This window comes from Anopheles maculipalpis, chromosome X, assembly GCF_943734695.1.
Source record: "Anopheles maculipalpis chromosome X, idAnoMacuDA_375_x, whole genome shotgun sequence".
NCBI classification, from domain to species: Eukaryota; Metazoa; Arthropoda; class Insecta; order Diptera; family Culicidae; genus Anopheles; species Anopheles maculipalpis.
The window spans coordinates 1,314,484-1,338,549 of NC_064870.1; the positions used below are offsets into that span (position 1 = coordinate 1,314,484).

A 24,066-nucleotide genomic window follows, 5' to 3' on the forward strand; every position below is an offset into this window, starting at 1 on the left:
TTTTTGTTTTGTCTTGGAAATTGTGGATGGTCGATATTGGAAACGAGTGTTATATGCCTCCTCCTAGCTAGTGGAGACGTTACTTTACGCTTGGTACTACCAACATTGACTGAATAATAAAAGGAAGAGGTGATACGCGCAAGTCCTCGCAATTATCGGCGCTTACTATGATGGCGCTGCTGTCATAAACTAGCCCTAGAATCCTTTACGATGCGGTGGACGGATTTCCCTAGCACCAGTTCGGTTACAGTGAAACGGATGCTAAGAGGGGCAATACAAAAAGGCAGCTCCATTCCAGCAAATATCCGAGGATTGTGAAGTGATCGTTGAAACAATAATAAGTGTCATGAAAGGAGCCGGCGCCTTTGTAATTGTCAAACCCAGTGAACTATCGCGCTTGCAAATAGTGAGTCTCCGGCGTACTGAAAAAAAGGGGGAGGCTCACTCCTATCCTCGTTACGCTTAACACTTAGGCAAACCAATGAGTGAAAATGATAATGATATAGTTATAAGCAATCCCATGTAATCCCACGACACATCCCTCTCAGATTACACGCTAACCATGCATTCCTGCAGAAGGGGTAAATGTTTGCCGGGCACATATTGTAGCTAGAGGAGCGTTTAAGTTAAGGTAGTCATTCTAAGTCATCGTACCGTCATTGACATGCTAGACAGGAGGGAGTTAAGGGAAATACGGATATTAAACAGAAGAGACGAACTAAAAAAAATCACAACTGACACATGTTGGCTTTTCACCCTAGCAAAAAAAATAGGAAAATTAATTAATTGGTAAGACCAGCACAAACCCAGAGCGAACGTTTAGTTTAAGCGCAAGCGATATTAACACCGCACGCGCCAATCAAACTGCAAGATGAGTGAGAACGTTACTTCCTCTTCCAGTCCTGCGAGTTGTTCGAAACTGTTTTGTAGATAAATCGCGACGCTTCGACCTGCTTCGTACTTCGGTTCGTTGGTGCTGGATCAACACTGCCTGCACTGTTGTGCCCAAGGGTTTGGTTAAGTTCACAAACAATTCTAACATTACCGGTTTTAATTTTTAATCTTCTATCTGATGTCTGAAGCGTTTGACGTCCACATGCTCACAAATGTTATTTATTTGTGTTGTCCTGTGTTCTCTGATATGTTTAAGCATCCGTCTGGAACATTAGACAATTCATTACGAAGCGCATTACATGTCTGACAACTTCCTATGCTTTTTGCATTATGCTAAGCTGCTTATCGTCTATTGCTACTCTATGATTAATCTGTTTTGACAATTGTTTTGACGCCTTTATTAACGGCTTTGCGCTCGCCACTTTACTAGCTAGCGACTGTCATTTTGACAGGTAATGTCTCTTCGTCTTCTTAATCGCGTCAACGTCCGTTCCTGCTAGAGGGCTGCCTATTGGCTTTCTAGACTTATTTACTACTCTGAAGCGCTCACAACCCCCACACAAACGTTGTGGCGACTACTCCTCCATTACATCCCTTAACCGCCTTTATAATCGTGTAAGTGAAGCCACCCGCCAGCGTCCGCCATTTGCTTTTTTGCAAGCTTTTGTGTGCAAACTGCAACGCACACGTTGTAACTTGTAGCTCACAACACGCAACGCGAAGCACGGCAAACGGTGTCCATGTGCGGTGCGAGTGAAAACAGCGAAGGAAGCAAATAAAATGTACGTTTCGAGAGCTGCAATATTTATATACATATAAGGGAGAGAAAAATAATAATTAAAACAATAAATTAAAGTGTAAAGCGCAACCTCAATACCATTTATGATCGAACGGAAAACATTGTAAAAACACACACACACACACATACAGGAAAGTGCCGGTAGATATCAAAGTGTAAACAAGCAAATAGTTGAACGGATGTAGTTGCGTCGAACCGCGCACGATAGTTTTCAGTACAGTTTTCGGTTTTTGTACAAAGTTGCAGCACCCTAGATACACGCACGCTTTTTATATTAAAAAGCGTTTGCGAACCGTGTAGCTTGCCCGTTACGGTGGCATGATGGTTGGTTGTTAATGATTGATATCAAACTTACTTTAGACAGAGTGCTGGGCCTGGAGGCGCAGACAACACCGCTCTACAAACACCGCAAGCGAATAGTAGTGGCTGTAGTGGAATTTGAGCAATTAGTTGTATGAAGGGAGGCAAGTTTGGGGCAAGACACGCCGGGGCCGTACTCTCGATGTCAGTGTCATCAGCTTACACCTCCCCCTGATTGCCATCGTTGTAGTCGGATTCTGCTCCTGCCATCCTGGTTTCGAGCCATTTTGTTAGGCTTGTACAGTGATGACTCCAAACATCAGCCGGACAGCTATTATTGGATGGCCAGGAAAAGACTTGCAACGGTAGGATTCGGCAGGAGAGTTGGTCAGGAACACACACAAACACCCAGACACCCGTACCATACACTGCTACAGTTAATATCTTTGAGGGAGCCATGTTTGTGGAGGCCATCCCCAGCTGTCACTCATCTCTACTACAGCTCGTAAGTAATGCGGCGACTACGACTACTGCTACTATCAGAATATTTTAATGTCACCTACTGTCACCGGTGAGGTTAGGGTTTTGCTGGATGCCAGGCAGAGGGTGGATGATAAGAAACGAAGAGAGAGAGAGAGAGAGAGAGAGAGAGAGAGAGAGAGAGAGAGAGCGAGAAAGAGGAATTTTGATCTGAGGATAGGTTTTAGGTGTAGTTGTTCGGTAACTCCTAGTATGTAAACTAAAGCAGGAACCAAAGATATACTGTCAACCCCCAAGTCATCAGTATATACCAGCCATATCAGGTACTATCAAATTAGCCCAGTCTTGGAACGGAAATAGTGTGGAAAACTGTGTCAGATTTTGCAAAGTAAAGCTACTCTACTATAAATAGACCGAATAGACCTGGATTTTTGTACTGCGAGCGATAGATAGGGCGCGCCTCAATGTCTAGATTCAAATGCCTGAGCAATTCATGCACCCAAACACACCACCACACCTCACTACCACACACTTCAGCGACTTGACACCCCTGATTCTTAGTGTCCGGCGCGACCTTGTTTTGAATGCTTGCTCTGTGGGCTCATATGCACCGAGAGAATGTAAGTGTGACATTAATTCGGCCGAAGAAGCTTGACAAAAAACTACTGCAAATAGCGAGCAAATTCCTCCGGCAAAACAAGTGATCTTAAAGAAGATATACACGCAGAAAGAGAGAGAGAGAGAGAGGAAGAGAAAAGGAGAGATCTAATGGAGGAGGAACGATTTTATGTATAGAAAAAAAAACAACAGCAAGGGACTGAGACTGAGAGAGCAAAATGCATGGACTACTGGATAGAACTGAGCGCATAAACTAAAACCCAAAAATATACTTATATGCATCGCAAACAACAACCCGACGCTTACCTACGCCTACTATCTTTCTCGCCCAACTCGCAATAGTGCAGAACGAAGGCGGCGGTACGGTTACTTCAGTTTATCACACTCTTCCGTACTGTACGATACACCTGGATACCCATTCAAACCCCCAAAAACGTGCTCACCAACATTCACTTACACCAGGCGTTTCCAGCGTGACATTGTCGCACGCCATCTGCCGGAAAAATGAACCCAACATCTTGTACTTTCCCTACAGGTGGTCATCGAGCGTGCTCCGGTGCTCGCATATATATATATTCTCACATCTCACTGTTGCAGCATGATTACAGCCCACAAATACTTACCACAATCCGCCACCAAGCACACTACATGAACCTTGAATGAATGCAAGAATGGGTTCGCACTACGAACGAATCGACTTCAAATCTTCTTCAGTTTTCGTTTGCTTCATCTCAGTTACTTAAGCTTACACCACCTCTCAACTGCCGTATCTGAAATGACTGTTTGATTGCTATCAGTTGTACTTTTCGCTCACAATATTACTCAAGCGTTCCACCTATTTTTCTCATTCCACCACATTTCATGCAACAACAAAAAAATTCTGCTTCTCTTCTGCTCAAGTTTCTTGGCTCCACAATTTTTTCAAATAATCGTTTTTCTTCTACTTCTTCTTCTTATGCTACTTCTCCGATTTTCTTCTTCTTTTGGGCACTCTTTTCTACCACTATACTCCGTATTATCTGCCGCAATGGTCATGTTACCGTTTTGCTTCATCTCTTTTTCTCTCTGTGTTGGCGCGCAGAAGTCAAGAAAGATACTTGACGTTAAACTAGTTTCGTCGATGTTGAATAGTGAGAAGTTAGTGAGAAGCGAGCGTATGGGTAGTGCAGATAGGGTGCCGTGACCAGGATCGTGAGCAGCTCCGCGCAAATTTCGGATCGATTTTGTGTGTCAAAAAAATTAAGGTGATATTTGCGTGGTGCCAAACTGTAAGGAGGGCTTTATTTTCTAATCCTGGCCCTTTTGTGAGGGGCCCTACCATCGAGAGACCCTATCTGCACTACTCATACTCTCGATTCTCACTATACAACTTGACGAAACTATTTTAATGTCTAGTATCTCTCTTGACGTCTACGCGTCAACACAAAATCTCTTTCTCTCTCTCTCTCTCTCTCTCTCTCTCTCTCTCTCTCTCTCTCTCTCTCTCTCTCTCTCTCTCTTTCTCTCTCTTTCTCTCTCTCCTGTTCCACCCGTGCTAACGCTGATTCCTGAACTCTTCAACCCCGTAAACCACCTTCAACCCGCAATACCGTTCTACACTAACTGTGATTTCTTTTCTTCCGCTCGTTACTGCCGGGAAAATACTGCTACCAAAAAAATGTTTTGGTACGTTGGTTCCTGGTGGTGGGCCAATTCTCCTGTCTCATTTTTCTTTCTCCCAACACCCCCCTCCCCCCCTCTAGGTTTGTCAGAGACAAGCGAGATTTTCTAACCCATCTTTCTTGCTAGCTAGCTAGTGGCTGCTGTCACTGGAGTTGATACCGCGAAGGCTTCCGGTTGGTTCCTCACCAGAGATTCAAAATCCATAAACTATTCAGAACGACAACCAAATTGGAAGCCATTGAAGCTGTGGAAGTGACACATTTATACACCGTTCGTCTTGGCTTGGCAGACGATTGACTTTAGTAATTCAACACACACACACACCTTTTTCGCCTTTGCGAACCAATTTTTACTACACATTATTTCGATCGATTAGTACCTAATGGCATAGTTCGCTAGTGGTGCCTCCCTCCCCTCAGTAAACGGGGATGGCACGCCTTCACACGCACACAGTCTCACTTCTACTCACTACTCACTATTCGAAACTATTCTAAAACAAAATGGAAACCGTTCCAGAAAGCTTTACCTTATACACGTAAAAAATAAAACCTAACGGTCGAACCTTTAGTGAGTAAAATCTACTGCGCGTGGCTGTAGTATAATCAGCGACACAAAAAGGAAGGAAACAGGGTGGCTAAAGAGTGAAAATGGTTTAACACAAGTTGCACGGGATATCATGCAAGCTTGTATGGAAGTTCACGGTAGATTTTGACCATTATGCGTTGGACATAGAAAATATTATTTGTATAAATCTTTATTAAAATGAGGAAAGTTATTAAAAAACATTGTTTGGTGCCACAAAAGCTAGCTTAAGTATTAGATTAATTTATGCATAAGTTTCACTAACTTACTTAGTCATTTAAACCAGTCTGTCCATATTGTAATTTAAATCACTGTACAGTGGGGCATTTTTTATTTTTAAATCGTTTAATTAACGAAAAAAGAATAAATAAATATCTTAAATATGTCCAAATCAGCCATGCGGCACAATCCACTGTGCACTTACATACAAGTGTGCATGCGAGTGCGTTGCGAGCAACTTGTGGGCCTTTTTGTAAACTCTTTAGCTTCCGGAACGTTTGGACGGATACACGGTAAGGATGGCCGCTCGCTCGATCCTATTTAGAGAGCAAGCACAAGGTAATTGAACTACCTTATCCGCCAGGACTAGAGCGCACACTTTGGTACATGGATATGCTGTTGGTAAACTTATAGAACAACTACAACACTAGGATTAAAAGAAGGGTGTTCCTAAAGAGGGTCCAAATAGGCGTGTGATAAAAGCAAGTAGCAAACCAGCACGAGTTCGAAGTATCATATTTTTGCGATGGGAACAAACAGTGATTGAGAGACAGTCGGGCAATTGCATTCAAAACAACAAACACCAGCGTGTAAGTGTATTTAGTGTGGGGCTCAGCGCAGCCCTTTTGAGCGAGCGAAGCGTAACGCTTTTGCTCCCTAAAGTGTGCGGTGCGCTTGCAGTAATTCCCGCGCACGGATCGCTGAGAGCAAAGGAGCGATTTCAGGGTGCTAATACTGAGGAGCGAAATTTTGCTCCGTACTCTGTAACTTCGTAACTCCGTAATATTTCTAGTTCGCTCTATTTTGCCATATGAAACCAGCAGCTGATACAGAATGGAATCTTTTTATTTGCTTTAGTTTTGATAAATATTTCGGTTAGGTTTTTTTTTTGGTTTGTTTTCGTATTAACTCATTCTCAGTTTGCAACTGAAAGATTGCTTTTCTTCGTTTTGATGAATAAATTAAAATTACAATTTTTATTTCTTGTTTGATAGTAAAGTTAATAATGGAGATGGACTACGTTCTCAGGCCTCTCTCTCTCTTTCTCTCTCTCTCTCTCTCTCTCTCTCTCTCTCGTGCTCTCGTGCTCTGTACATGTCTATCTTTCGCTTAAAGAAAACTAAACACGCTTTAATTCGTGTCTTTTACTCTTTTTCGCACCCTAATTCGACATTTCATGGAAAATGTACTCATTTTAAAGAACAAAACCACAATTTTTACGCCCATGCTGTATCAAAGTGGCATATGCACTGGCATCGTTCAATCAAGTTCAAGTGTCGTTTTTCCGGATATGTACAAAACACTCAGTCCTTTTACGCTGCATTTACAAAATCCAGATCGCCACTCTTCTAACAGCCACATATTGATATGATTCAACTAAACGCAAAGAAGAAGATAGCGAGAGTGACGAACTACACGAGCAGATGACACGTTTATGCTGGCGTGGTTAAAGTGGAAGAGAATGAGTTCAGAATCAATAAAATATTCGAATATTTACCATAATGATTCGCAACAAACTAACAGGTGCATTTCTAAATAATTTGTTTACTTCTTGATGACAAATTCCTGCTCTCTTGTGACTTGAATCCGAAATTTGGTCGGTTTTTCGAAGAAATTTTGCCGCAGGATCGGTCGAAAAATCCGGCAAATGCTACCTCCAGATTTTCCTGCTCCCCTGTTACTTGAATCCGAAATTTGGTCGGTTTTTGAAAGAAATTTTGCCGCAGGATCGGTCGAAAAATCCGGCAAATGCTACCTCCAGATTTTCCTGCTCCCCTGTTACTTGAATCCGAAATTTGGTCGGTTTTTGAAAGAAATTTTGCCGCAGGATCGGTTGAAAAATCCGGCAAATGCTACCACCAGATTTTCCTGCTCCCCTGTTACTTGAATCCGAAATTTGGTCGGTTTTTGAAAGAAATTTTGCCGCAGGATCGGTCGAAAAATCCGGCAAATGCTACCTCCAGATTTTCCTGCTCCCCTGTTACTTGAATCCGAAATTTGGTCAGTTTTTCGAAGAAATTTTGCCGCAGGATCGATCGAAAAATCCGGCAAATGATACCTCCAGATTTTCCTGCTCCCCTGTTACTTGAATCCGAAATTTGGTCAGTTTTTCGAAGAAATTTTGCCGCAGGATCGGTCGAAAAATCCGGCAAATGCTACCTCCAGATTTTCCTGCTCCCCTGTTACTTGAATCCGAAATTTGGTCAGTTTTTCGAAGAAATTTTGCCGCAGGATCGATCGAAAAATCCGGCAAATGATACCTCCAGATTTTCCTGCTCCCCTGTTACTTGAATCCGAAATTTGGTCGGTTTTTCGAAGAAATTTTGCCGCAGGATCGGTCGAAAAATCCGGCAAATGCTACCTCCAGATTTTCCTGCTCCCCTGTTACTTGAATCCGAAATTTGGTCGGTTTTTGAAAGAAATTTTGCCGCAGGATCGGTCGAAAAATCCGGCAAATGCTACCTCCAGATTTTCCTGCTCCCCTGTTACTTGAATCCGAAATTTGGTCGGTTTTTGAAAGAAATTTTGCCGCAGGATCGGTTGAAAAATCCGGCAAATGCTACCACCAGATTTTCCTGCTCCCCTGTTACTTGAATCCGAAATTTGGTCGGTTTTTGAAAGAAATTTTGCCGCAGGATCGGTTGAAAAATCCGGCAAATGCTACCTCCAGATTTTCCTGCTCCCCTGTTACTTGAATCCGAAATTTGGTCAGTTTTTCGAAGAAATTTTGCCGCAGGATCGATCGAAAAATCCGGCAAATGATACCTCCAGATTTTCCTGCTCCCCTGTTACTTGAATCCGAAATTTGGTCGGTTTTTCGAAGAAATTTTGCCGCAGGATCGGTCGAAAAATCCGGCAAATGCTACCTCCAGATTTTCCTGCTCCCCTGTTACTTGAATCCGAAATTTGGTCAGTTTTTCGAAGAAATTTTGCCGCAGGATCGATCGAAAAATCCGGCAAATGATACCTCCAGATTTTCCTGCTCCCCTGTTACTTGAATCCGAAATTTGGTCGGTTTTTCGAAGAAATTTTGCCGCAGGATCGGTCGAAAAATCCGGCAAATGCTACCTCCAGATTTTCCTGCTCCCCTGTTACTTGAATCCGAAATTTGGTCGGTTTTTCGAAGAAATTTTGCCGCAGGACCAGTCGAAAAATCCGGCAAATGCTACCTCCAGATTTTCCTGCTCCCCTGTTACTTGAATCCGAAATTTGGTCGGTTTTTCGAAGAAATTTTGCCGCAGGATCGGTCGAAAAATCCGGCAAATGCTACCTCCAGATTTTCCTGCTCCCCTGTTACTTGAATCCGAAATTTGGTCGGTTTTTCGAAGAAATTTTGCCGCAGGATCGGTCGAAAAATCCGGCAAATGCTACCTCCAGATTTTCCTGCTCCCCTGTTACTTGAATCCGAAATTTGGTCGGTTTTTCGAAGAAATTTTGGCACAGGACCAGTCGAAAAATCCGGCAAATGCTACCTCCAGATTTTCCTGCTCCCCTGTTACTTGAATCCGAAATTTGGTCGGTTTTTGAAAGAAATTTTGCCGCAGGATCGGTCGAAAAATCCGGCAAATGCTACCTCCAGATTTTCCTGCTCCCCTGTTACTTGAATCCGAAATTTGGTCGGTTTTTCGAAGAAATTTTGCCGCAGGATCGGTCGAAAAATCCGGCAAATTCTACCTCCAGATTTTCCTGCTCCCCTGTTACTTGAATCCGAAATTTGGTCGGTTTTTCGAAGAAATTTTGCCGCAGGATCGGTCGAAAAATCCGGCAAATGCTACCTCCAGATTTTCCTGCTCCCCTGTTACTTGAATCCGAAATTTGGTCGGTTTTTGAAAGAAATTTTGCCGCAGGATCGGTCGAAAAATCCGGCAAATGCTACCTCCAGATTTTCCTGCTCCCCTGTTACTTGAATCCGAAATTTGGTCGGTTTTTCGAAGAAATTTTGCCGCAGGATCGGTCGAAAAATCCGGCAAATTCTACCTCCAGATTTTCCTGCTCCCCTGTTACTTGAATCCGAAATTTGGTCGGTTTTTCGAAGAAATTTTGCCGCAGGATCGGTCGAAAAATCCGGCAAATGCTACCTCCAGATTTTCCTGCTCCCCTGTTACTTGAATCCGAAATTTGGTCGGTTTTTGAAAGAAATTTTGCCGCAGGATCGGTCGAAAAATCCGGCAAATGCTACCTCCAGATTTTCCTGCTCCCCTGTTACTTGAATCCGAAATTTGGTCGGTTTTTCGAAGAAATTTTGCCGCAGGATCGGTCGAAAAATCCGGCAAATTCTAGCTCCAGATTTTCCTGCTCCCCTGTTACTTGAATCCGAAATTTGGTCGGTTTTTGAAAGAAATTTTGCCGCAGGATCGGTCGAAAAATCCGGCAAATGCTACCTCCAGATTTTCCTGCTCCCCTGTTACTTGAATCCGAAATTTGGTCGGTTTTTCGAAGAAATTTTGCCGCAGGACCAGTCGAAAAATCCGGCAAATTCTACCTCCAGATTTTCCTGCTCCCCTGTTACTTGAATCCAAAATTTGGTCGGTTTTTGAAAGAAATTTTGCCGCAGGATCGATCGAAAAAACCGGCAAATGCTACCTCCAGATTTTCCTGCTCCCTTGTTACTTGAATCCGAAATTTGGTCGGTTTTTCGAAGAAATTTTGCCGCAGGATCGATCGAAAAATCCGGCAAATGATACCTCCAGATTTTCCTGCTCCCCTGTTACTTGAATCCGAAATTTGGTCGGTTTTTCGAAGAAATTTTGCCGCAGGACCAGTCGAAAAATCCGGCAAATGCTACCTCCAGATTTTCCTGCTCCCTTGTTACTTGAATCCGGAATTTGGTCGGTTTTTCGAAGAAATTTTGCCGCAGGATCGGTCGAAAAATCCGGCAAATGCTACCTCCAGATTTTCCTGCTCCCCTGTTACTTGAATCCGAAATTTGGTCGGTTTTTGAAAGAAATTTTGCCGCAGGATCGGTCGAAAAATCCGGCAAATGCTACCTCCAGATTTTCCTGCTCCCCTGTTACTTGAATCCGAAATTTGGTCGGTTTTTCGAAGAAATTTTGCCGCAGGATCGGTCGAAAAATCCGGCAAATTCTACCTCCAGATTTTCCTGCTCCCCTGTTACTTGAATCCGAAATTTGGTCGGTTTTTCGAAGAAATTTTGCCGCAGGATCGGTCGAAAAATCCGGCAAATTCTACCTCCAGATTTTCCTGCTCCCCTGTTACTTGAATCCGAAATTTGGTCGGTTTTTCGAAGAAATTTTGCCGCAGGATCGGTCGAAAAATCCGGCAAATGCTACCTCCAGATTTTCCTGCTCCCCTGTTACTTGAATCCGAAATTTGGTCGGTTTTTGAAAGAAATTTTGCCGCAGGATCGGTCGAAAAATCCGGCAAATGCTACCTCCAGATTTTCCTGCTCCCCTGTTACTTGAATCCGAAATTTGGTCGGTTTTTCGAAGAAATTTTGCCGCAGGATCGGTCGAAAAATCCGGCAAATTCTACCTCCAGATTTTCCTGCTCCCCTGTTACTTGAATCCGAAATTAGGTCGGTTTTTGAAAGAAATTTTGCCGCAGGATCGGTCGAAAAATCCGGCAAATTCTACCTCCAGATTTTCCTGCTCCCCTGTTACTTGAATCCGAAATTTGGTCGGTTTTTCGAAGAAATTTTGCCGCAGGATCGGTCGAAAAATCCGGCAAATGCTACCTCCAGATTTTCCTGCTCCCCTGTTACTTGAATCCGAAATTTGGTCGGTTTTTGAAAGAAATTTTGCCGCAGGATCGGTCGAAAAATCCGTCAAATGCTACCTCCAGATTTTCCTGCTCCCCTGTTACTTGAATCCGAAATTTGGTCGGTTTTTCGAAGAAATTTTGCCGCAGGATCGGTCGAAAAATCCGGCAAATGCTACCTCCAGATTTTCCTGCTCCCCTGTTACTTGAATCCGAAATTTGGTCGGTTTTTCGAAGAAATTTTGCCGCAGGATCGGTCGAAAAATCCGGCAAATGCTACCTCCAGATTTTCCTGCTCCCCTGTTACTTGAATCCGAAATTAGGTCGGTTTTTGAAAGAAATTTTGCCGCAGGATCGGTCGAAAAATCCGGCAAATTCTACCTCCAGATTTTCCTGCTCCCCTGTTACTTGAATCCGAAATTTGGTCGGTTTTTCGAAGAAATTTTGCCGCAGGATCGGTCGAAAAATCCGGCAAATTCTACCTCCAGATTTTCCTGCTCCCCTGTTACTTGAATCCGAAATTTGGTCGGTTTTTCGAAGAAATTTTGCCGCAGGATCGGTCGAAAAATCCGGCAAATTCTACCTCCAGATTTTCCTGCTCCCCTGTTACTTGAATCCGAAATTTGGTCGGTTTTTCGAAGAAATTTTGCCGCAGGATCGGTCGAAAAATCCGGCAAATGCTACCTCCAGATTTTCCTGCTCCCCTGTTACTTGAATCCGAAATTAGGTCGGTTTTTGAAAGAAATTTTGCCGCAGGATCGGTCGAAAAATCCGGCAAATTCTACCTCCAGATTTTCCTGCTCCCCTGTTACTTGAATCCGAAATTTGGTCGGTTTTTCGAAGAAATTTTGCCGCAGGATCGGTCGAAAAATCCGGCAAATGCTACCTCCAGATTTTCCTGCTCCCCTGTTACTTGAATCCGAAATTAGGTCGGTTTTTGAAAGAAATTTTGCCGCAGGATCGGTCGAAAAATCCGGCAAATGCTACCTCCAGATTTTCCTGCTCCCCTGTTACTTGAATCCGAAATTTGGTCGGTTTTTGAAAGAAATTTTGCCGCAGGATCGGTCGAAAAATCCGGCAAATGCTACCTCCAGATTTTCCTGCTCCCCTGTTACTTGAATCCGAAATTTGGTCGGTTTTTCGAAGAAATTTTGCCGCAGGATCGGTCGAAAAATCCGGCAAATTCTACCTCCAGATTTTCCTGCTCCCCTGTTACTTGAATCCGAAATTAGGTCGGTTTTTGAAAGAAATTTTGCCGCAGGATCGGTCGAAAAATCCGGCAAATTCTACCTCCAGATTTTCCTGCTCCCATGTTACTTGAATCCGAAATTTGGTCGGTTTTTCGAAGAAATTTTGCCGCAGGATCGGTCGAAAAATCCGGCAAATTCTACCTCCAGATTTTCCTGCTCCCCTGTTACTTGAATCCGAAATTTGGTCGGTTTTTCGAAGAAATTTTGCCGCAGGATCGGTCGAAAAATCCGGCAAATGCTACCACCAGATTTTCCTGCTCCCCTGTTACTTGAATCCGAAATTTGGTCGGTTTTTGAAAGAAATTTTGCCGCAGGATCGGTCGAAAAATCCGGCAAATGCTACCTCCAGATTTTCCTGCTCCCCTGTTACTTGAATCCGAAATTTGGTCGGTTTTTCGAAGAAATTTTGCCGCAGGATCGGTCGAAAAATCCGGCAAATTCTACCTCCAGATTTTCCTGCTCCCCTGTTACTTGAATCCGAAATTTGGTCGGTTTTTCGAAGAAATTTTGCCGCAGGATCGGTCGAAAAATCCGGCAAATGCTACCTCCAGATTTTCCTGCTCCCCTGTTACTTGAATCCGAAATTTGGTCGGTTTTTGAAAGAAATTTTGCCGCAGGATCGGTCGAAAAATCCGGCAAATGCTACCTCCAGATTTTCCTGCTCCCCTGTTACTTGAATCCGAAATTTGGTCGGTTTTTCGAAGAAATTTTGCCGCAGGATCGGTCGAAAAATCCGGCAAATTCTACCTCCAGATTTTCCTGCTCCCCTGTTACTTGAATCCGAAATTTGGTCGGTTTTTCGAAGAAATTTTGCCGCAGGAACGGTCGAAAAATCCGGCAAATGCTACCTCCAGATTTTCCTGCTCCCCTGTTACTTGAATCCGAAATTTGGTCGGTTTTTCCAAGAAATTTTGCCGCAGGATCGGTCGAAAAATCCGGCAAATGCTACCTCCAGATTTTCCTGCTCCCCTGTTACTTGAATCCGAAATTTGGTCGGTTTTTGAAAGAAATTTTGCCGCAGGATCGGTCGAAAAATCCGGCAAATGCTACCTCCAGATTTTCCTGCTCGCCTGTTACTTGAATCCGAAATTTGGTCGGTTTTTGAAAGAAATTTTGCCGCAGGATCGGTCGAAAAATCCGGCAAATGCTACCTCCAGATTTTCCTGCTCCCCTGTTACTTGAATCCGAAATATGGTCGGTTTTTCGAAGAAATTTTGCCGCAGGATCGGTCGAAAAATCCGGCAAATTCTACCTCCAGATTTTCCTGCTCCCCTGTTACTTGAATCCGAAATTTGGTCGGTTTTTCGAAGAAATTTTGCCGCAGGATCGGTCGAAAAATCCGGCAAATGCTACCTCCAGATTTTCCTGCTCCCCTGTTACTTGAATCCGAAATTTGGTCGGTTTTTGAAAGAAATTTTGCCGCAGGATCGGTCGAAAAATCCGGCAAATGCTACCTCCAGATTTTCCTGCTCCCCTGTTACTTGAATCCGAAATTTGGTCGGTTTTTCGAAGAAATTTTGCCGCAGGATCGGTCGAAAAATCCGGCAAATGCTACCTCCAGATTTTCCTGCTCCCCTGTTACTTGAATCCGAAATTTGGTCGGTTTTTCGAAGAAATTTTGCCGCAGGATCGGTCGAAAAATCCGGCAAATTCTACCTCCAGATTTTCCTGCTCCCCTGTTACTTGAATCCGAAATTTGGTCGGTTTTTCGAAGAAATTTTGCCGCAGGATCGGTCGAAAAATCCGGCAAATTCTACCTCCAGATTTTCCTGCTCCCCTGTTACTTGAATCCGAAATTTGGTCGGTTTTTCGAAGAAATTTTGCCGCAGGATCGGTCGAAAAATCCGGCAAATGCTACCTCCAGATTTTCCTGCTCCCCTGTTACTTGAATCCGAAATTTGGTCGGTTTTTGAAAGAAATTTTGCCGCAGGATCGGTCGAAAAATCCGGCAAATGCTACCTCCAGATTTTCCTGCTCCCCTGTTACTTGAATCCGAAATTAGGTCGGTTTTTGAAAGAAATTTTGCCGCAGGATCGGTCGAAAAATCCGGCAAATGCTACCTCCAGATTTTCCTGCTCCCCTGTTACTTGAATCCGAAATTTGGTCGGTTTTTCGAAGAAATTTTGCCGCAGGATCGGTCGAAAAATCCGGCAAATTCTACCTCCAGATTTTCCTGCTCCCCTGTTACTTGAATCCGAAATTTGGTCGGTTTTTCGAAGAAATTTTGCCGCAGGATCGGTCGAAAAATCCGGCAAATGCTACCTCCAGATTTTCCTGCTCCCCTGTTACTTGAATCCGAAATTTGGTCGGTTTTTGAAAGAAATTTTGCCGCAGGATCGGTCGAAAAATCCGGCAAATGCTACCTCCAGATTTTCCTGCTCCCCTGTTACTTGAATCCGAAATTTGGTCGGTTTTTCGAAGAAATTTTGCCGCAGGAACGGTCGAAAAATCCGGCAAATTCTACCTCCAGATTTTCCTGCTCCCCTGTTACTTGAATCCGAAATTTGGTCGGTTTTTCGAAGAAATTTTGCCGCAGGATCGGTCGAAAAATCCGGCAAATGCTACCTCCAGATTTTCCTGCTCCCCTGTTACTTGAATCCGAAATTTGGTCGGTTTTTCGAAGAAATTTTGCCGCAGGATCGGTCGAAAAATCCGGCAAATGCTACCTCCAGATTTTCCTGCTCCCCTGTTACTTGAATCCGAAATTTGGTCGGTTTTTCGAAGAAATTTTGCCGCAGGATCGGTCGAAAAATCCGGCAAATTCTACCTCCAGATTTTCCTGCTCCCCTGTTACTTGAATCCGAAATTTGGTCGGTTTTTCGAAGAAATTTTGCCGCAGGAACGGTCGAAAAATCCGGCAAATGCTACCTCCAGATTTTCCTGCTCCCCTGTTACTTGAATCCGAAATTTGGTCGGTTTTTCGAAGAATTTTTGCCGCAGGATCGGTCGAAAAATCCGGCAAATGCTACCTACAGATTTTCCTGCTCCCCTGTTACTTGAATCCGAAATTTGGTCGGTTTTTGAAAGAAATTTTGCCGCAGGATCGGTCGAAAAATCCGGCAAATGCTACCTCCAGATTTTCCTGCTCCCCTGTTACTTAAATCCGAAATTTGGTCGGTTTTTCGAAGAAATTTTGCCGCAGGATCGGTCGAAAAATCCGGCAAATGCTACCTCCAGATTTTCCTGCTCCCCTGTTACTTGAATCCGAAATTTGGTCGGTTTTTCGAAGAAATTTTGCCGCAGGATCGGTCGAAAAATCCGGCAAATGCTACCTCCAGATTTTCCTGCTCCCCTGTTACTTGAATCCGAAATTTGGTCGGTTTTTCGAAGAAATTTTGCCGCAGGATCGGTCGAAAAATCCGGCAAATGCTACCTCCAGATTTTCCTGCTCCCCTGTTACTTGAATCCGAAATTTGGTCGGTTTTTCGAAGAAATTTTACCGCAGGACCAGTCGAAAAATCCGGCAAATGCTACCTCCAGATTTTCCTGCTCCCCTGTTACTTGAATCCGAAATTTGGTCGGTTTTTCGAAGAAATTTTGCCGCAGGATCGGTCGAAAAATCCGGCAAATGCTACCTCCAGATTTTCCTGCTCCCCTGTTACTTGAATCCGAAATTTGGTCGGTTTTTGAAAGAAATTTTGCCGCAGGATCGGTCGAAAAATCCGGCAAATGCTACCTCCAGATTTTCCTGCTCCCCTGTTACTTGAATCCGAAATTTGGTCGGTTTTTGAAAGAAATTTTGCCGCAGGATCGGTCGAAAAATCCGGCAAATGTTACCTCCAGATTTTCCTGCTCCCCTGTTACTTGAATCCGAAATTTGGTCAGTTTTTCGAAGAAATTTTGCCGCAGGATCGGTCGAAAAATCCGGCAAATGCTACCTCCAGATTTTCCTGCTCCCCTGTTACTTGAATCCGAAATTTGGTCGGTTTTTGAAAGAAATTTTGCCGCAGGATCGGTCGAAAATCCGGCAAATGCTACCTCCAGATTTTCCTGCTCCCCTGTTACTTGAATCCGAAATTTCGACAGTTTGTGGAAGAAATTTTCCCATAAGGAGGAAATTTCGATGCAGCAAAATTTGACCTCGAGTAACACAAGAGCATACCAGGCTACGAGGTAACAAATGGAAGATTAAAAGGGATCAAAAAGCCCCAATCTCCACTCCACCAAAAGAAGGCAACTTAATTAGGGGAAAATAATAAAATAAAAGGAAAACTTACCCGAAGCACAATGAAAAGCAACACAACCAGCGGGGCAGGTAATTTTCTCAGAAACGTTGCTATATTTTATTTCATAACCATTTTACAATTGTGAGAATTGACTTTTTTTTAAAAAGCTTGTTTGATCAAATTGTTTTTTCTGTTAGTACAAGTTATCCGTGGCCCAAGCTGGCCCAAGGGTCGTCCAACGGAGTTGTAGTTGTTCGCAAAATTGATCGATGAGTGTGTATGTATGTGTGTGTGTCTGTTATGTTAGCTGCTGCTTCTTCTTCTTCGTCTTGGTTTAATAATTCGGATTCCAAACTAACTGCTGATTCGCTTTAATCGTTGTGTTACGAGTTACGAGAAAGGTAATGGAGTAATATTTGTATGCTGTAGCGTTTAAGTGAACCACATGTACCTGGCGGCCGTTGTGCCGCGTGTGCGCGTGCCGTTTTAGGTAGTGAGAACTTGCTGTTTTGCTGATCTTTCGTATACAAGTACTGCGTAAAATTGGGATACCCGGACACACACACACGTACGGAGACAACGGGCAGGGTTTCACTTTGCCGAAGGGAGGATTATTGAAGGCGAGGTTATTATGTTATGGGGTGTGAGAGAGAGATCGAGGGAAAGAGAGATATGGTGAAGAAAATGCGCATACCGTACGTATTAGATTTTCCTTTTGTTTTTTGTTTGCGTGGTTGGTTGATCGTGAGCAAGTGTGAGTGAAAAATGTACATATATTTTATTGTGTATATAATATATATATGCAAGTTTCCTATCAGCAGCATACTTCTTCGTAATAATGAGAAAAAACTGGTATTAATATCGATTGAAGGGAAGAAAGAGTTTGTTTTGTCTTTTTTTCTTCTTCTTCTTTTGCTTTCTTACTGTTTCGCGTTAAAATTCTACTAATTAAATCTATATAGAAACGTCCTTATACACAGACGAAATAGAGAAAAAAAACAAAAGAGAAGATTGTATCAACCCAAATGCAACCCAAATGTATCCAAAGAGCATGGTATGGATTAACGAGCTATCGAACGAGAAAAAAAACCGAATGGAAATGGCACAATCACATGATCAAACTCGCTTGCTAACTTTCAAACACGATAAAGATATTGCTTTGCCACAGCAAGAGCACACCCCACTGGGCTGGAGAGAAAGTACAAAACACCCACTTTATAACTCATCATCCACGGTTTTACGATTTATTTTTTCACTAACTGCATACATTTTTTTAACGCAACTGATATTCGATTCCTAGTCAGATGTGCAGGAAGCGCATATCGCATATCGAACCATAGAAAGCAGATAGATCAAACGACGAATGATCGATCTCATCAGACTCAGCAATCGATCGCACCGCGACACATTTTGTGCGTACGTAAATATTTTTGTACAAAATGCAATAACAAAAAGAACAATGTTTGGTTGCAAAAAAAAAACGAGTAAAAACTATTGTAAAAATTGGGTGTAAATAAAGCGGTCCAGGAAGCCTTCTAGAGAACCGTCTAGAGAGAAGGTGCAACCTTGCGTTCTATTCTTTCTAGAGGTTTAAGTGTCCCCCTACCCAAGGTAAGGAATCAAAAACCTGCAACATGCCGCCTGTAAGGGATATTCCTTCTAAACATCCAAAGTCGCCTGGCCGAACTTGCTTCGCCCATGAGCATCGAGAGTCCCTACCTACCAAATGTAAGGCCTCGGATGTTCCCAACGTCCCAGTGAGGAAGATTCTCATCTGGCAACTTCAGACTGCTTGGACCGTCAGATAAAAGAAAGATATTTGTCCGAACATCCAGCGTTCAAGTTGTTCTGTTCTCGTTCGCGATTATAAATCCGAGATTCTTCTTCCCCAAAACACCGGCGGCATATATGCCATGTGCCGATAAAATGTCATGCTCTCGGTCAAAAATCTGTAGTTTGTTGCGGTCTGCCAAAAAATAAAAATCAAAACATGTGCAGCTAGTCAAAACTAAAGCATAAAACCCTGCAAAACATACTTTGCATTTACATCTGAACCGTTTGATCAGTACGCGTATTTGTATATGGTGGTATTCTCCTAGTTTGGTGAATCAAAAAACGAAATTGCTTCATGAAAACAAAAAACACCTAAACGAAATCAAAAAATTTAAATTCTTTTCTGCTAACTTGATCTGGCCTTGGTACACCACGATCGAAGCACGGAACCACGGTTAAAAGACTATTGCAGTATTAGTAATAGTAGTAGTAGTAGTAGTAGTAGTAGTAGTAGTAGCGGTGTGTAGTGTGCGACCTGTTTTGTAGGACTAGTAGTAATATTAGTAGTAGCAGTATTAATAGTAGAATGGTGTATTGATATTAAATAAAAGCTACGACTTCTTTTCTTCCTTTTGTATACTGGGAGTTGAGATTATGATTAAAAGCATCCGCCTTGTCAACCGTTGGCAAAAAATTCCAACAGAAAAGAGAGAAACCTAACTCAAAAAAATAGCATCCCAAAACTCTATAACGGACACGGTTAGGTTGGGGCGTATTATTTGCACGTGATGAGGGAAAAATGTTCCTTTTTTTGTTTTGCTTTACTTTTACCCCCCAGTACCCCTTACTACCCACCCACATTTTGTTTCCTATTTTGCATTGAGAATATATTTGGTACACCACTGCTGCGGGGATGCGCTTTAACTGTTTTCTTATTTTTTATCTTGGTTTTTTTCTCATCAATCCTTCCAATATTTACATCCGATTCTCGGGCCTTATTACTTGCTTTATTGTAGTGTTTTTTTTCCTCCTCCTCCTCCTCCTCCTCTTTATTTTCTGTTTTCCTCTTATTATCACTGAACTGCGGACACCACCAAATGATAGTTCGTTGCATTTTTTGTTTTATTTTGTTCGTATGCTTTGGTTGTGTGTGTATGTGTGTGTGTGTGTGTGTATGTGTGTGTGTGTGTGTGTGTGTGCTCATATGAGGGGAGTTTGACTGAGATACTCTTACAAATCTATTTAAGATGCACATAGATGGTGTTCACTGTAAAACGGCACTGATATTGTTCTCTCTCTCTCTCTCTCTCTCTCTCTCTCTCTCTCTCTCTCTCTCTCTGGGATGCTAATATTGTAACCTGAGGCGCTATTGCCCTTTTGTTCCGCTTTTGCTGCTCTTCTTCTTTACCTTTTTCTCACTTTGCGCGGATTATCCCACGGTTTTCACACGCTTTTACTTTTTTTTTTACACGGAAGATAGAGGACACACAGTTTTGCGAACATTGCTTTTCTGTTATGGTTTTTGTTATTGTTGTTTTTTTTTGTTATAGGAATAATACTTGACAAATAAATTGTAGCAATCCCCCCTCACCACCATACGTGAATCTAAAGGGTGGCGCGCAGGCCCCCTTTTTTGCTAAATCGTTTTCCTGGTTTCGGCCATCTTCCTTCTAAGGGGTAGCAATTATTGCGTGGATAACTAATACTATGAAACTGTTTCACTAGAAGGGATATGGAGTATTTTTCGCTTGTCGTTAGATTCAAATAACATACTATCAGTCTGTTCTTAGAGACCCAAATTATCTAACTGAAAAAAACGTATACGGTACACTCAAATAAAAAAAGACCTTATACATTTGTATGCTTTTGTATGTAAATTGAAATCATTAATTTTACTATTTCTCTCTATCGGTTCCAATTTACTTTTCCAACTCAACGCGGTTAACTCTACAAGTACACACAACCATGCGTTCACAATCCTTTTCCATATTACTTTTTCACTGTCGCGCAACCGTTTAGAGAAAGTAACAATTTTCTGATCACTTTTATTTTTTGTTGTTTGCTTTGTTTAAAGCCAATACACTTTCTCCAGCTTTTTTGTTGGCTGTTGTTGCTTTCACTCCCTCGCCCGGTGAGAGTGTCTTTTATGTTTTCTTTTGCTAGCAAATCAACCAGACTGAACCGTAGCCATATAACAGTAACTAACCGGGATATACATTTAACAAATCCAAATCAGCCACACAAAAAAAAAACACAATTTGAGCATCATTTTACTTATTGCTTACGTTATTGCAATACAATTCCTGGGGGTACACACACTGGGATGCAATTATTATCGCGCAATATCTTCGCCTGCTTACCCGCCTCGCCATCGACTAATATTTGCGTATCGACAAAAAGCAAAAAAAATTCTCCATTCTATCCTAATATGCCTAATGTGTCTGGTCTGTGTGCATGTTGTGTGTGTGTGTTTTTGGTGTAAATTTTATATAGTTTTTGTTTTCCAAATATTCGAACTATTCTTCTTATTCCCCTTTTGGCTAAACAAACAGATGACCAACAAATTTCTATACCTCTTTACCACTTCTTTTTGGGGTTTCCTTTTTTTTCTCATCACACAAAATCCAAACCAACTCACACATATGTACTAGTAGCGTTTTGTACATACAGAACCGCCTTTTTTATATGGTTTGCAGTTTTTTGTTTTGTTTTGTTTAATTACTAAGCATAAACATACGGTATACTTTTGGTACGGCAAATTATTTTCCTTTGGTTCACTATTTTGTCTCGAAAAACTGTCATACAATATAGCTTCTGCTAGATAACAAAACGAAACCAATCGGGGTAAAAAAACTTAATTCCAAACAACAGCAACTTAGAACTGATCGTCGTGTGTGTCTATACAAAACGCTACCCTATGTGCTACAAATACTTAAGTTCAAAGTTGAAGAAAAAAACTGCGCACAACCTTTACAAAAAAAAACAATGGTTTTAGCTTTTTTCCTTTGCTGCTTTCTAACTGAACTTGGTATATATATATTACGCACAGCGTTCACAATTCAAATTTGGGCTAAATTCAAAATTTACTACCAATTATCTAATAGAGAGAATCTATTTTTTTATTCAAATCCCCCGTCTCTCCGTCACCGGCTTGAAGGATTTGTAATATATTGCACATCACAATAGTTTTATTTTTTAAACCTTTTCGTTTCCCTTTTTGTTTTATAGTTTTTCGTACCAAAAATAATAAAAAGAGACAAATTTTGGATCATTAAAGATACGCAAGAAATTTGTTTGCTTTGCGAGATTATAACGCGTGTCGTTGTTTTGCCTATCATGGGTCCAATAAATTCGTCGTTCAACTTAATTTTTATCTAATCCCAAAGAACAGTAGTCCCAGTATTAAATTCCAATTTCGTAACGTCATTAACGTTGTTGCTGTATTGCGTGAGTAATAGTGGAAATAAATAGCATTATTTTAACAATATGTGTTTTTAACGCTGGTTCTTCAATCGATTCGATCGATTGCGACGATGCGCGATTTCTTTAAACAAATTTAACTTATCCAGATAATGCTCGTCCTTACTGTCATGGGTGTGTGTATATCTTTATGGGTAAAGATTTGCCAAAAAAAATACCATATTATCATAGTTGCAAATGCTGTTCACTTGATCCTATCCCTTCCCCCGCTTCTGTTTCTTATGAATTACAAATACAACCGAGAGTCCAAAACCACGATATAAACTAATGTTGGGGGGGGGGGGGGGGGCGTAGGGGTTTGTACGCTCTAAACTAAGATGATGATAATAAATTATCGTGTGTAACACTTTAGCTTATGCTAAAAATACGTATTTTCGTTATTCCTGTGTTAACAAATACAAACGTTGCATCACATAATGTTTCAATAGCCGTGTGTGTGTACTGTGAGTGTGTGTGTGTTTTATAATGTATATATTTTTGTAACAGAGCATTAGCCCAGCTTATGTTTGAATAGCGAAAATGGAACGGGAAAAGGATAAGTCGAAGGGTTGCGATTGAGATTATTGGGTGACTGTTTCAAGCGATAAGGCTGTGCGGGTAATTAGTTAATTGACATCAAACTCATTCACACGCAAGCACACCTGTTCACACTAGAGCATTCTTACAACAAGTTGCAAACAATTTAAAATATTCTGGAAGGTTATAGAGTATAGGCGGAGGAGAGGGATGACGGGAAGGGGGACAGAATTATGCTAATTCTGTCTAGCATAATACAAAAAATTCACAAATGACTGAATAGATTCGTATTTACATTACCAATAAAAATAACAATACTAATGACAATACGACGCAAGCCGTCATACACAAAATAAATTAAAAAATAATAATAATAGCACTAATTATCGTCTTAGTAACCGTCGTTCCCTAAATCAACTGCAATGGTACTACGGTAAATGTATCATTCCCTGGTTCACAATCGTCTATCAACGCAAATAAAACTATCTATAACTATTATCATATTCATATTTGTATGTGTGTTTGTGTATGTGTGTGTCTGTTGAGGAAGTGTCAATTGTAATAGGTAGTACTGCTGCATTTCCATTTATCCGATAGCTTTGCTTACGGAAAAGTAAAATTTGATGCGCAGGTACCCTTCCCCCTCCAAATAACGGTTGGACAAAACCGATGCAATCTAATAATAAGAAGATTAACCGAGCTACTATGATCGGATCAGTAAAATGTAGTGTAGAGTGAGTGATGAACAAATGTCACAGTGTTTGCTGTGTCGCCTAGCAGCTGCTGCTAAACCTCAAAAATCTTAAACCGCGATACACGCGCCGTACCGAGTGTGTCACAAAATTTGAATATAATGAATATATTAATCTGTCTTTCTCGCACTACTATTTACATTAGCACTGCTAATCAGTACCGATTCCTCTCAAAATCATTCAAGAATGATTAAATTAATCTATCCTTTACACAGGGACGGACAATTAAATAAAACCACATAAAAGTGGGTCGTATATGATTGTCCGTCACTGTATATGTATATTCCTAGATATTACCGAACAAGTTATTAAAGTATTCGAAATCGTTCCTACTAAGATGGTATCAAACAAACCGGACAACCGTAAAAAAAAACTAGAAAAATTTTAAATATCGAGTATTTTGTTCACAATTGCTTCTGTTTTGGGGACTTGCTTTGCCCGTCGCTTTGCTTGAAAAAGGCGTTCATTACGAATCATAGGTCACAATTACGTATTAAAAAAAGGAACAAAAAAAACAAAAGAGATCAGTGAATGAAATCAAAACACAATTTAGATGTCGTCGGGGTCTAACTACTAACCAAAACCATCGCCAACCGTGCATTATAGGTCAATTAGCAAAAGGCATATATGCGCACGAACTTTTATTTTATAGTGGTTTGGATAGTGTTGAAAGTGGACGAAACGCTAAACATATTAACGTAATAGAGAAGCTACAACCAGTCTCATAGTATTGCCTTTCCCCGATTTTACGGGATCCCGAAAAAATGGAGAAAGTTTCATAGACAAGCATTTTTGTTTTGTTTTTAAACGCGACCACTATTACCCAACACGATGATGCTATGTCTTTAAAATACCAC

The 24,066-nt window shown here is 41.7% G+C and overlaps 1 protein-coding gene across 1 annotated transcript in view; it reads right to left on the reverse strand.

Annotated features, from left to right (window-relative positions):
- LOC126568277 (armadillo segment polarity protein) overlaps positions 1-24,066 on the reverse strand; it is a 369,973-nt gene that overhangs the window by 227,806 nt on the left and 118,101 nt on the right. The window lies entirely within an intron of this gene.